At 42.8% G+C, this 14,759-nt stretch overlaps 1 protein-coding gene across 3 annotated transcripts in view; it reads left to right on the plus strand.

Annotated features, from left to right (window-relative positions):
- The window catches only part of PC (pyruvate carboxylase), a 98,249-nt gene that overhangs the window by 23,042 nt on the left and 60,448 nt on the right, over window positions 1–14,759 (plus strand). The window contains exon 3 of one of the 3 annotated variants that reach the window (XM_055314968.1): window positions 11,833–11,950. The exons of the other annotated variants lie outside the window; for them this stretch is intronic. The gene's annotated coding sequence lies outside the window, so the exon portion shown is untranslated. The remainder of the gene's footprint in view (window positions 1–11,832; window positions 11,951–14,759) is intronic. 3 annotated transcript variants of the gene reach the window in all.

Genomic DNA, 14,759 nt, shown 5'->3' on the forward strand with positions numbered 1-14,759 from the left:
TCCATCTGTTGTCTGGATACTGAAGAAGCTACTTATTTTATTTTTCCTTTTTTTCTTATTGTGTTAAAATACACAGAACATGAAATTTGCCATCTTAATCAAAGGTCAGTGGTATTAAGTATATTCACACTGTTGTGCAGCTGTCACCACCATCCAACCCCATAACTTTTTTCATCTTGTAAAAGTGAAACTATGTTTCCATTAATTGATAACTTCAATTCTCCCCTCCCATATATCTCCCTGCCCTGGAAACCACCATTATACTTTGTCTTTTCATATGCTTAGTGGCCTTTTATATGTCTTTTTTGGAGAAATCTCTGATCAGGTCCTTTGCACATTTTTGAACTGGGTTTTTTTGTTGTTGAGTTTTAGGAGTCCTATCTATTCTGCATATCAGTCCTTTATTGGATATATTACTTGTAAATGTTTCTTCCATTCTGTAGGTTGCTTTTTTACTCTGGGAATATTGTCTTGTACAAAATTTAAACATTTTCATGGAGTCTGATTTGTCTATTTTTTCTTTTCTTACCTGTGCTTTTGGTGTTATATCCAAGAAATCATAGCCAAGACTAATGGCATGAAGCTTTTTTCATGTTTCCTTCTAAGAGTTTTATTGTTTGGGGACTTACATTTAGGTCCTTGATCCATTTTGAGTTAACCTTTGCATCTGGTGTTAGGTAAGGGTCCAGCTTCATTCTTTTGCATGAAGATGTTGTTTTCCTAGCACCATTTGTTGAAAAGACTATTCTTTCCCCGTGCAGTGAACTTGGCATCTGTGTCGAAAATCCTTTGCTCATATATGTGAGTTTAATTCTGGGCTCTCACTTCTATTCCATTGTCTATATGTCTGTCTTTATGCCAGTACCACACTATTTTGATTACTGTGGCTTTGTGGTAGGTTTTAAAATCAGTAAGTGTCAGTCCTCCAGTTTTATTCTTTTTGTTTTTCAAGATTATTTTAGCTATTTGGGGTCCCTTGAGATTCTGTATTAATTTTAGGATTTTTCTATTTTTGAAAAAAAATAGTCATTAGGATTTTGTTAGGAATTATATTGAATCTGTAGAACACGTAGGGTAATACTAACATTTTAACCATATTAAGTCTTCCAAACCATGAACACAGGATGTTTTCATTTATTTATGTCTTCTTTAATTTCTTTCAGCAATGTGTTGTAGTTTTTATTGTACAAGTTTTTTACCTTCTTGATTAAGTTAATTCCTAAGTATTTTGTTCTTTTGAGGCTATTGTAAATGAAATTGTCTCTGTAATTTTCTTTTCAGATTGTTCATTGCTCATGTGTAAAGCAACTGACTTTTGTGTTTACTTTGTATCCTGCTACCTAGCTGAATTTATTTATCCTAATAGCATTTTTGTGGTATCTTTTGTGTTTTCTACATATAAGATCATATCCTCTACAAACAGAGATAACTTTACTTCCTTCTAAATTGCATGCTTTTGATTTCTTTTTATTGCATAATTGCTCTGGTTAGAACTTCCAGTACCATGTTGAACAGCGGTGGCAAAAGTGGGCAAGCATCCTTGCCTTGTTCCTGATCTTAGAGGAAAAGCTTTCAGTCTTTGACCATTGAGTATTATGTTTGCTGTGGGTTTTTCATATATAGCTTTAATTATGTGGAGGTAGTTTCTTTTTATTCCTGTTTCATTGAATGTTCTTATCCTGAAAGGATGTTGGATTTTGTTAAATATTTTTTCTGCATCAATTGAGATGATCAGTTGTTTTTTTCCTCCATCATTTTGTTGATGTGTTTTCATATATTGAACTTGTGCATCCCAGGAATAAATTCCAATAAGGTGGAGTGAATAATCCTTATAATATGCTGCTGAATTCTGTTTGTTGTTTTTGTTTTTGTTTTTGTTTTGTTTTGTTTTTTGAGGGTTTTTGTATCAGTGTCCCTAAGGGATATTGATCTAGTTTTCTTATAGGTGTCTTTATCTGGCTTTTGTATCGAGGTTCTGTTGGCCTCATAGAATGAGTTAGGAAATGCTCTCTCCTCTTCAATTTTTGTAAAAATTTGAGAAGGAAAAAAAAAAAGTTTGAGAAGGATTGGTATTAGTTCATCTTTAAATACTTGGTAGAATTCACCAGTGAAGCCATCAGGTCCAGGGCTTTTCTTTGTTGGGAAATTTTGATTAATGATTCAATCTCTTTACTAGTCACAGATACTCCAGATTTTTCTATTTCTTCATGATTTAGTCTTGGTAGGTTTTGTGTTTCTAGGAATGTGTCCATTTTATTTAGGGTATCCAATTTGTCATGTATAATTGTTTATAGTTATTACATAGCCCTTTTTATTTCTGTAGAATCAGTAGTAATATCCCCACTTTTATTTCTCATTTTAGTAATTTGGGTCTTTTCTCTTTTTGTCTTAGTCTATCTAGTTACATTTTCATCAATTTTGTGAATCTAAGAATTAACTTTTGATTTTTTAAATTTTTTCTATTCTCTATTCCATTTATCTCTGTTCTTAATTTTTATTATTTCCTTCCTTCTACTGAGTTTAGTTTGTTCTTTTTCTAGTTCCTTAAGTTGTAAAATTAAGTTGTTGATTTGAGTTCTTCTTTCTTTCTTTCTTTCTTTCTTTCTTTCTTTCTTTCTTTCTTTCTTTCTTTCTTTCTTCTTTTCTTTTTCTTTCTTTCTTCCTCTCCTCTCCTCCCCTCCCCCTTGTGATTTCTTCTTTGGTCCATTGGTGATTTAAAAATGTGTTGTTAAATTTCACAAATTTCTGAATTTTCTTTTTCCTTTTATTGATTTCTAACTTTATCCCATTGTGATCAGAGAAGATATTTGGATGATAGCTATCTTTTTAATCAGAATTTAATTTGTGGCCTAATGTATGATCTCTCCTGGAAAATGTCCACGTGCACTTGAGAAGAATGTGTATTCTGTTGTTGGGTAGTATTCTATATATATCTGTTAGATCTAGTTGGTTTATTATGTTCTGTAAGTCCTCTTCTGTCTGGTTGTTCTATCCATTATTTTGAGGGGTATTGAAGTTTCCAACTATTAGTGTAGAACTGTTTATTTCTCTCTTCAATTTTGTCAGTTGATGATCAATTGTATTTATAATTGTTTTTTTTTTAATTTTTATTTATTTATGATAGTCACAGAGAGAGAGAGAGAGAGGCACAGAGACATAGGCAGAGGGAGAAGCAGGCTCCATGCACCGGGAGCCCGATGTGGGATTCAATCCTGGGTCTCCAGGATCGCGCCCTGGGCCAAAGGCAGGCGCCAAACCGCTGCGCCACCCAGGGATCCCTGTATTTATAATTGTTATATTTTCTTGCTGTGTTGAATCCTTTATTAATATATATTTGTCTCTTGTGATGTTTTTAATTTAGAATCTATTTTGTTCGATACTAGTATGGCCACCCTGCTAATAGTAACCTTTTGGTTACTATTTGCACAGAATATCTTTCTCCATCCTGTCACTTTGAGCCAGTTTGTGTCTTTGGATTTCAGGTAATTCTCTTGTAGACAATGTGTTTTCAATCCATTATGCCAGTCTATATCTTTTGTTTGCAGAGTTTAATCCATTTACATTTAAAGAAATTACTGATAAGGAAGGACTTACTTCTGTCATTGTGTTGTTTTCTATATGCCCTTAGTTTTTTGTCCATTATTTACTGCATTACTTTTTTCTTTTGTGTTCAGTTGATTTTTTTGTAGTGAAATGTTTAAATCTTTTCTCATTTCCTTTTGTGTGTATTCTATAGCTTTTTCTTTATAGTTACTATGAGAATTACTTTTAATGTCCTAAAGTTATAACAGTCTAATTTTCACTTGTACCGTTTTAACTTAAATAATATACAAAACTGCCCTTTTATAGCTTTGTCCCCACTCTTTTCAGTTGTTGATGTTACAAGATTATATCTTTGTATGTTGTGTGCCCCAAAATATAAACTAATAATTCTTTTAAATGCATTAGTTTTCTAAATTATGTAGAGAAGAAGATTTGAAGTTATAAACTAAAGTTGTAGTAATACTAGTGTTTACACTAGTAATTGTTTTTTTCTTCAAATATTTAAGTCTCTTAAATAATGTAGAAAACAAAAAGTATATTCATAAAGCATTGTTGCAATAATACTAGCTTTTATAATTGCCCATGTAATTACCTTTATTGAGATCTTTATTTCTGTGTGGCTTTGAATTACTATCTAGTACCTATTCATATAATTTTGCATGATTTCCTTGAACGTATCTTGCAGGGCAAGATTCCCTGTCCCCTTTTGTTTGGATACCTTAATTTCTTCCTCACTTTTGAAGGACAGTTTTTTTTTTAATTTTTATTTATTTATGATAGTCACAGAGAGAGAGAGAGAGAGGCAGAGACATAGGCAGAGGGAGAAGCAGGCTCCCTGTGGGGAGCCCAATATAGGATTCAATCCCAGGACCCCGGGACACACTCAAGCCAAAGGCAGACTCTCAACCACTGAGCCACCCAGGGGTAGGGTGGCCCTGTCTGGGCCAGTTTAGACATAAATTCTTCTATGTGTTTTTATTGTCTTAGATTTTCTTCCCTTCCTGTTCTTTCACGTGAATTTCTCCTATTCTTTACATATTTTTCTTTTTTCTCTTAGTCTTGATTCTTTAAACATTGCTTGTTTCCCATGGTCTGATTTCCTGCCTTTATCACCACTCTTTAACCTTCAGTAAGTTCGACTTCATCTAGCCCTTCCAAGTAGGGAGAGTAAAACCCAAAGTTAGCCCTCTAAATTCTGTTTTTGTTTTTTTTAAGATTTTATTTGAGAGAGAGAGAGCAAGAGAGAGCATGCACATGAGTAGGAGGAGAAGCAGATTCTCCACTGACCTGGGAGCCCGATGCGGGGCTTGACCCCAGGACTCTGGGATCATGACCTGAGGTGAAGGCAGACACCTAACCCCTGAGCCACCTGGGTGCCCTTTTGTTCTTTTCTTTTTTGCATGAGTAAACGAACTTTTACAGGAAGCATGTTGTGTACTGGGGGCTAAGTGCTTGTCTACTTGTCGTTCTCCTTGTCCCATTTAGCTTTACAGCAGTGTGTTTTACTATAGGATTCAAAAGGTCAATTTATAGAGTTTTCCATTGATTATCTATAATCTCCCTTCTATTGGTCTGTGAAGACAGGAAGGAGTACATTCAGTTAGGTGGATTTCTGACCCTGCAGCTAAGTGCTTCATGTATATAGATTGTCAACAGTGACTTTCAAATTTCTGCAGCTTTCTTCTGCCATCTAGCACATTTCTGGGCTGCTGTTACCTTCCATATCAGAGCATAGGAATGAAGAGGAGAAAAAAAAAAAAAAAAAAGGAATGAAGTGGAGTCCAGTGGTGTGACCGGGAGTCAAGCTCTGGAGTCTAGACTATTGGGTTCAAGTCCCTGACTAATTAAAGCATAACTAGGGAGGCCAGCCTGGATGATTAAAAATTATATATTTAAACAGTCACATATGCATGAATGTTCATAGCAGCATTATTCATAACAGCCGAAAAGTAGAAACAACCCAAATTTTATCAACTGATAGATAAAATATGGTATATCCATGAAACGGAATGTTATTCAGCCATAAGAAGGAATGATACATGCTGCAGCATGGATGAACCTTGAAAACTTTAGACTCTGTGAAAGAAGCTTGTGCTAAAGACTATGTAGTATATGGACTTTATAGGAAATGTCCAAGTAGGCAAAGTCATAGAAGCAAGGTAGATTAATAGTTGCTAGGGCGGGGGGGGGGGGGGGGGCGGGGATGAGGGAGTGGGGAGTGGGAAGTGACTGTTAACAGTACTGGGTTTCTGGGGTGACTGGGTGGCTCAGTCAATTAAGCATCTGACTCTTGGTTTTTGCCCAGGTCATGATCTCATGGGTCATGGGATTGATCCCCGTGTCAGGCTCTGCTCTAGGTGTGGAGCCTGCTTAGGACTTTCTCTCTCCCTCTGTCTCTGCCCCTCCCCCTATGCCTCTCCCTCAAATAAATAATTAAATCTTTAAAAAAAATCATACTGGGTTTCTTTTTGGGGAGAGAAAAATGTTCTGGATTAGTGGTGATGACTGTACAACGCTGTGAAGTACTAAAATCCACTGAATTGTGCACTTTAAAATACTAAAATGATGGGGAAAAACCTAAAAAAAATGTAAAGTTGTAGACTGAAGGCTTAATGTTAGATTTTCTTCTACTCCTTGTCAGTGCACCTATACACTTTGTATATACTTGTAACCACTATGTGTATGTTTTTTAGGCCCACGTGCCAAACATTTCTAATTGATCATGTACCTAGTCCCTGGGCCTATCAATTTACCATGATTTGATCATTTTAAAAAAATTCTGCTTCCTACACTATGCCAGGCCTTTCAGAGGTACTCTAGAAACATTTGTAAAATTACTTATGCTTGCCATTCCCATTTCATTAGTGTGGGCAATTGCAGATTGGCTACAATTACCTTTTGTTCAAGATTGTTTCAAAAAAGATAATATCTCTTAAATTATGTGCCCTTCAGTAGGAGCTTTACATTTTACATTTGTGAGCTATGTATATATTTTTTCCAGAGAGAATATAGTGTGCTTGGCTTTTTTTTTTTTAAGATTTTATTTATTTATTCCTGAGAGACACAGAGAGAGAGGCAGAGACACAGGCAGAGGGAGAAGCAGGCTCCTCGCAGGGAGCCTGATGTGGGATTTGATCCTGAGACCCCAGGATCACACCCTGAACTGAAGGCAGACGCTCAACCACTGAGCCACCCGGGCGTCCCATGTGCTTGGCTTTTCTGATCACAAAGGTAATATTTGGTAATTATAAGCAAGATTCAGATAATGGTCTTCCCTGGACTGTGGCCTTTAGCTTTTAGGAGCCTCCAGACAATTCCAAATCTGCAAAGGAGCTTCTTCTTTTTATTTAATCTTGCTGCCCTGTCATTCTTTTTATTATATTCTCTGCATCTTGAATTAGTTTGGCTTCGATCACTTCTTTCCACATAGCTTCTTAGACACCTTCTCTGAGATAGGAGCCTAGGATGCCATTGTCCTTTTGTTCAAGGATCATGTCTGTCTTGTTTGCAAATAGGAAGAAAGAATAAATAGTGTTCGCCATTTGTTCTGCCAAGTCAACGCCTCCTTAATTCCTAACTTTTCTCTCTTTTGGCCTCATGATTTTCTGAATCTTGACACAATGTGCTTTTCTGTGACCCATTTAAAACCTTATCTATGACATGGCTCTTTTGTGGAAAGGAAGTGGTAGACTTCTAAGACTTCTTCCTTTTCCTTTGTGTGTGGCAGAGATGTTCACTAGGCTGCCTTCTTGCTGCTCAGTGGTATCTGGTCCCTTTTCTCTGCTGCATTCATGGCTCAGCATCCTTGAGTGAAGTGAGACATGGCAGTAGTGACAGGCTACTGTCTACTAACGAAGCTAATGTTACTGACTTGTACCTTGCTTTTCTCTTGGGAGTTATTTTCCCATGAGGATGTTTGCATACTCCTTGTGTCCTTCTTTGAAACTCCCTTTATAGCTAACAGCAAACTTGGGCAGGACAGTTCATCAGGGAGAAGGTATATAGGCCAAAAGTAACAGGCCTTCTCAGTGATGGACAGGCCAGTGGCCCTCAGCTCCCGTGGACAGCAAACAACTCATGCACATGTCACCCGCAGCCATGAAGGGATGTGGATCAGAGATAGGAAAGCACAGGATAAGCAGGCACTCCTCCCTGGAGTTATGGATGCACATCCAGCAGAGCTGGTGGCTACTGTTTTTCCTAGTTGACGCTAGGAAGACTGAAAGAATGTTTTTTATCTTAGGTTGAGGAAGGAGATTGTTGAATGAAAGTAAATCTGTCTATAGCTGTTTCTTTATCTTTCTTGTCATTATTCTGTTTATTTAGATTTGAAGCACCTCTCCACTCTGATTTAAATTAGGACTGTCGGAAATCCCCTTACTTTTTCAGAAAGTCTATTCTGTGACTGTAGACTGTAGATGCTGGGTGGGCTTTATGCAGACAAAGGACCCACAGCTTCATTCACAAGCACAGAGGAATTGTAATGAGGAAGATGCTGAGTCTCCTTTTTGCTGTGTAACTGAGCTAGGGGCTAGGGAAGGAGCCCCTTTGTGAATCATGTAGGGGGTAGGCAGCTTTCTCTTTGTAGAGCCTTGTCAGTCTGAAATTCTCAGGGAGCGTTCCAAAGTGTGGGAAAAATGAGAGGAGAGTTCTTGGGTGGTTTTGTATCTGCTGGTTGATTCCCCACCTCCCTCATTTAAAACTAACTGTATATAACAGAGATCAATAGCAAAGTCATAACGGCAGCTACATTTGTTCTGCTCCACTGTGGTCTCTTCTGGAGGTCAAAAGCGTTACCGTGAGGAAACTGAGACTCCTGAGAGTGATCTACTTGCCCCAAGTAGTCCAGGGATGGAGCAGCAGAGACTCTTCTCTCTGCCCTAACATCCAAACCGTGCCCCTGGCCCTGCTGCTGTACTGCTGCCAACAGAACAAGACAGAACCCTCTGCCAGAAGGCTGTGCATTCACTTATTTCTTTGGCCTGGGTTTTCTCTTTGTCCATTTCTGTGGTGTCCTTTGCAAAGCTTTCCTTCCTTTTATTTTTCCTTCACTGCTAGCATCTGACATGATGCCCAGGGTGTGGAAGCAGGATTCTTTGCTCAGAACATCTTGGTTCATCTCTGTTTGACAAAATTTTCCTTGGCCTCTGTTTCATTTTTCTTCGATTTCCTTTGTACAATACTGCTGCTTTAGGCTGTAGTGAAGAAAAAGATAAGCCTGCCCAAAGATCTGAAGAGATGTAAAGGAGGAGGTTTTTTTTTTAGCCAACAGTTTAGTGTGTAGCAAGGTTGTTGCCACACTTCTTGATGCCCTAGTGAAAGGGCGTTGTCTTCCTTATGACACAGTGGAGGCACGTGTATGAGTGGATGCAATCGGGGGCAGTCAAGCCACCGACCCAGTAAGGCATCTTGTGTTGGCCACCCTGCATCACATTTCTCTGCACTGAACAAATGTGAGTCTAGGCCCAATGCCATTCCCTCAGGAGGTCGTAGTTCTCCTGTGTGGAGGGAAGAGATTCCCAGGTAAGGCTGCTTGGAGGAGGGCACAGTGAAGACGGAGGGGTGCTTTTGAGAGCCTGGAGTTGACAGGAAACCATTGCCGAGAGTTGGCCATTTGTACTTTCTGAAGCTGCAACAGGTTTCTGGAAGACAGGCCAAACACCTCACCTGGTCTAGGTCCACGCCATTTCTCTTGTCTCCTGTATTTCTTCCAGCCTCATATGGCAAGTTCTGGAGCCAATGGCCCTATGGATGAATAGCTTGGCACCTTTCCTCAGGGTGTCTGCTGTGACAGCTGAGGTCTGTCTTGTTGGCGTGTGGAATCTGAGAACACATCTCCCTGGCTTCCCCCTTCTCCCTTCCCCCTCCTTCTATGCCCCAATTAGAGGCATGACATATTCTGGATCCATGGTAAAGTGATCCTCTTTGCTCCATTTTACTTGCATAAGCACCATCTCTCTGCCTCTGCTACTCTGAGTACTCCAGATCGAACCAGCATTATTCTGAATCCATTCATCCACATATACATTTGATGAGCATTTGGTGCCAGGCATTGTGGTAACCGGCATTCTCAAGGTTGTATCTGACATTATCAAACCAGTATCACTTGCAGAAGTTTGGGTCACTGATGTGCCTTTGACCTGATGCCTGTTTTATAAATTTTTTAAAGTATATTTTATAATAGTCACACAGAGAGAGAAAGAGAGAGAGAGAGAGAGAGAGAGAGAGGCAGAGACATAGGCAGAGGGAGAAGCAGGCTCCATGCACCGGGAGCCCGATGTGGGATTCGATCCCGGGTCTTCAGGATCGCGCCCTGGGCCAAAGGCAGGTGCTAAACCACTGCGCCACCCAGGGATCCCCCTGATGCCTGTTTTATAAACTCATGTTTCTCCTGAGTAATACGGTATCTCTTCCCCAAGGAGTTGAGGCCTAGATTTTGATTCTGACCTCATTCAGAGGGGGAGCCTGGGCCAGGCCCTTTACTGCCAGGCCTCATTTTTGTCTCAGCATTGGGAGTTAGAGCCCCCTCTCCCTCTTTTCTATTTGTTTGCTATTCCTAGCACAGATCCTCGGGGTTGGCCCATTCACTGCCTCTGGCCTAGAGCCTATTCCAGTGTTGTCACTACCCTGATCCTCCACCCTTTCCCTGGAAGCAATGGCTTCTGTTCCTTCACAGCTTGTCAGCAACTAGAGATCTCAGGGGAGACACTGATAGCACACAGGAAGCCCCTCCCTCAAGTTCCGAAAAGATGCTCTTTAAGGATGTGAGTGAAGGGGGAACTTGAAAATAGAAAATTTTTCTTCATTCATTTTACCCTTTGAGACCAACCTGATGGCTTGAGACATGGCTTGAGGCAGTCCCCTTGGGCCCATGGTGCCAGGACTGCCTGAGTCTTTTCCAGGGTTTCTCCTGAAACCCTCTGGCTTATGTGGGCACTGAAGGCTCATATGGACCTGTAGGCTTGTGGGGCTTGGTCTGTCTCCTCCCTGAGCTCCCACATTAGAGGCACTTCTGGATAGAGTAATCTTCAGAAAGAAGACAGAAGTGTTGTAGGCTTCCACTCGAGTGGGGCTCTGCTTTGAGACTAGGGTGAACAGAACATCCGGAGGCTTAGAGGGTGGAGAAACATTTTATTTATTCTATTTATTTATTCCTTCACCTCTCATCTTCCCACCCACACCCCCCAAAAGAGACATTAAAAGTAGACATGAGGGACGCCTGGGTGGCTCAGCGGTTGAGTGTCTGCCTTTGGCTCAGGGTGTGATCCCGGGTCCAGGAATTGAGTCCCACATCGGGCTCCCTGTGAGGAGCCTGCTTCTCCCTCTGCCTATGTCTCTGCCTCTCTCTGTGTCTCTCATGAATAAGTAAATAAAAATAAAAAATCTAAAAAATAAAAAATAAAAAAAATAATAAAAGTAGACACGAGGCTTGGTGGTTTGCTCACCTCCCTTCTGCAGGAGCTGCCAGTAGAAACACGAATTCTGATTGCCTTCACGTGATTTTTCCTTTAATGCAAAATGATTTAGGAGGAGGAAAGAGGATTTCATTTGTTTTCCTTACCACCAGGCTGCTGCCTGGAAAGGGACTTGGGCATTTTGAGTCAAGGTTTTGCAGTGGATGGGGGGTGTTCCAGAGGGATAAAAACATGTATAACTTAGAGAGCTGAGAGGATTCCAGTTTCTTCCCTTCTAGTAGCTGGAGGCCCTCCTGGGCCTTCCAGAGACCTTTGCCACAGCCTTCTGTTGGCTGTGCGTGCCGCTGTTCCAGGCCACCCACGTCTAGGCAAAAAATAATCTCTGCCTTTTTACACAAGAATGAACAGTTTTTGAGACCCTTTCCCCTTTTTGGTGACTTACATCCGTCTCAGCAGTTGACATGCATTTATTTAGGTGTTAGATTACTCTAAGCTGGGACACCTGGGTGGCTCAGCTGTTGAGCATCTGCCTTTGGCTCAGGGCATGATCCCAGAGTCCTGGGATCGAGTCTCGCATTGGGCTCCTGCAGGGAGCCTGCCTGCTTCTCCCTCTACCTCTCTTTCTCTCTCTGTCTCTCATGAATAAATAAATAAATCTCAAAAAAAAAAAAAAAGATTAAGCTTAGGCCTAGCTAAGGCAAACACATAGCAGACACAGCTTGAGAGCAATGTACACACAACAGACACATTAGCTGCTGTAACCTACAATCAGCCCTCCAGGCCTGGTTCCAGTTTTCCCTGGAGCTTAGTTTTGGAATTTCAGATTTGACCTCTTTTCTTAGCTTATCAATTCTCCTTATCCTTCTTATCCCAGGCAGGTGAAGGCCAACTCAGGAAACCCGCACGGCAAGCACAGCACGCTCACCTATGTTCTGAGGGGGCCGGGGGCTCCAATATGCAGATGGTCACAAAGAACCAGGCCTGGGACCCAGGTATTCTGCCACCACCAAATCCCTTGGACAGTCTGCAATGCTAGGTTTCTCCCTTAAGTGCTTATTACTTCCACAGAGATTTACCCAGTGCCTGCTTGGTTTCCTGTTCGGCTAGGTTTGGGATGCCAAGATGAATAATCTGTGGTCTTGGGCCTGGCAGTGGAGTGAGTTCCTTGCTGCGTCCAGCCAACCATGTCACTCAGGAGGTAGGGCTCTATTTCACCTTGTGAGGAACACGGACCACACATAGAAAACTGCTTGGCAACACGCAGAATAGGCCTCTGTCCATAGCCGTGAACCTGGCCTGCCCATTGCTAAGAGGAGATAGTGGGCTGGGCTGAATGGTCCTTGGTCTCTGTGGCCACTGGACATGGCCTCACTGGTCACGTGGTCTACAGCTGGTGCTCACCTTCAGGGCCACTGTGTAGCTGAGAGAGACTTGCAAGCACCCCCAACTAATTATTGAGTACTCGTGTTATAAGCCTCATGCTACCTGTTAGAGACACACAACAGGGAACCAGAAGGATGAAGGCCTGGTTGCCTGGCATCAGAGCAGATGGGCAGAAAGCCAGTGACTGTTTAATTACAGCTGTGATAAGTCCTAGGAAGAAAAGCATGGTGGGGAAGGGGAGCACCTTAACTGGGCGGGCCGCCACGTGGTTATCTGCCTACACAGCAGGCAGTTTTTAGGGACTCCAGCTCAACTCTCCGTCAACTGGAGGGGAGGGTGGGAGGAGCTGTGGCAACCACTGTGCTCCCCTCACCTGCCCTGAGTCCCTAGCTAAGATTAGGTTCCTGGGGCTACCTGCAGACCTGGTGAGCCCCTTTCCACTGGTGTGCCCTAGGACCTCTGATAGCACTACTCTTGACCAGCCCCTGTGGGGTCACTGAGGTGACGGCAGAAATGCCCCTGGGGGCCAGGATCTGTTTCAAGTTGAATTAAATGCTTTCTTGCCTGGCAGCAGATCATCAGTTTGTGGATTATACGGGCTTCTTCTTTCCTCACATTTATTGAGCATGTACTGTGGCCCAGGCTCAGCAGTCCTCTCCACAGAGAATTCAAGTCTTCTTAGGTTCTACTTCCCGGCCTCTTACCTGTTGCCCTCACTGAAAGAGCTGGGCAGGGATGAGTGCAGGGCGGGGAGATTGAGCCATTTCCGGGTCGCCCGGGTGCTTGGTGGCTGGGAGACAAGCAGCACCCCAGCTCCAAGTTCCTAGCCTTTTTTTGAAGGCAGTCCTTTAACCCTTTAAGCCCACCACTGTGGCTTCATCCAAGGGTCATTGCCACCTTTAGGCCAGGCACCTGTGGTCTGCAGGGGGCCCCACGTGTGGGGTACCTCCCTGTGAGTCTTCTGTGTCCCCCTCCAGTGCCGTTCTTGCTGGCCATTCCTAACCCTGGGTGGGATCCACATCGCCCCTCTGGGATGCTCTCAACTCTGCCTTGTGCAGGGACAACCAGATGTCCTAAGAGGTTGTTCCAGGGTCCCATGTCTGGGCCCAGTTCCAGGAGGGTGGCCCTACTGGTGGTCATAGTATTTCTTTTGTAGGATCATGTGAGATTGGGCCAGCCAGATGGTGCTGACGGTGCTAAGCGTGAGTGACTCAAGTTTTTTATATAGATGAGGTTATCCCCCTAAAATAGTTGCCAGGGGCCCTGCACATCCTAGGGGCAGACCTGCCCCAGGACTACCCACTGGGCACTCCAGCTCTGCTTAGCAGCTCTTGGCTTACACCAGACACCAGGATAAGGGCCTATTGTTAGTCGCTGGGGGCCTGAATGGCACTTTGTTTTCTGCATTTGAACTCTCAGGCCCTGGCTTTTCTGCTGCTGCTGTTGCAACCATCATATCTCCGATGAGAAATCCATTCCCACTCTGACTTCACGTAGTTCTACTGAATATCCTGGGAAATTGGGCTTTGAGCCAACTTGGGGTCTTGTGTTAGTTGCTGTAGGATGGGAGCTGAGAACAGAGGTGCTGAGAGCAGGGGCCTTCCCTACCAGCAGACTTGAGCTGTGGCAGAAGGACAAGTGGGGAGCCCCCCCCCCTTTGTTCACACTGAACCAAGGAGCTAGTTGGCAGGGATCTAGGCCGGCCCTGACTTGGCAGGAAGGGAATGTAGTAGGAATGTGGGGCAAGCTGAGGCTGGGGACGGCTGGGCCACAGCAGAGGATGGGGTTTGCAGCTCTCCTTTCTTTTAGCCTTCTTGCTCTCCTCCAACTTGCATAAGTTTACCACTTTGCCCTCTTTGGTGTGGAAACGGGAGAACCATCCCAAGAATTGAAGGTGCTCCTTTTATGTTGAGGTCAAAGGAATGGAAAAGTGGAGTGGAGTCAGAGAGCAAAAAGACAGGGAGCTTGTTTGTAAGATTTTGAAACCACAGCAAGCCATCTTTTCTGCACAAACTCCTGGGCCCTTTCAGACTGTCAGTTAAAGGGCATTGAGTCAGCCTCCTGCCCTGACTCAGAACAGGGGTCTTGTCTCATTTTCTGCTCACCTCTGACGCCTCTCCTTACGTCACCACGTGAGGAAGTCTGTTTTATTTTAAAGGTTTTCCCTTCTCCCAGTCTGCAGGGAGTGGTCTCCTAGACAAATATCTCTTCAAGTGGGGTCCTTAAAACCCTTTCAAGGGAGTCCCCGAGTCAGAATAATTTTCATAATGATACCAAGAGGTTCCTTGTCTGTTTCACTATGTTGACATTTGCATTGATGGTGCAAAAGCAGAGGTGGGCAAAACTGGTTCCTTTGCAGGAGTCAGGACAGTGGCAGCAGACTATCCGGCAGGCATGGAGCCCTTCACCTCCACAAGT

This window comes from Nyctereutes procyonoides, unplaced genomic scaffold (assembly GCF_905146905.1).
Source record: "Nyctereutes procyonoides isolate TBG_1078 unplaced genomic scaffold, NYPRO_anot_genome, whole genome shotgun sequence".
Lineage (NCBI taxonomy): Eukaryota > Metazoa > Chordata > Mammalia > Carnivora > Canidae > Nyctereutes > Nyctereutes procyonoides.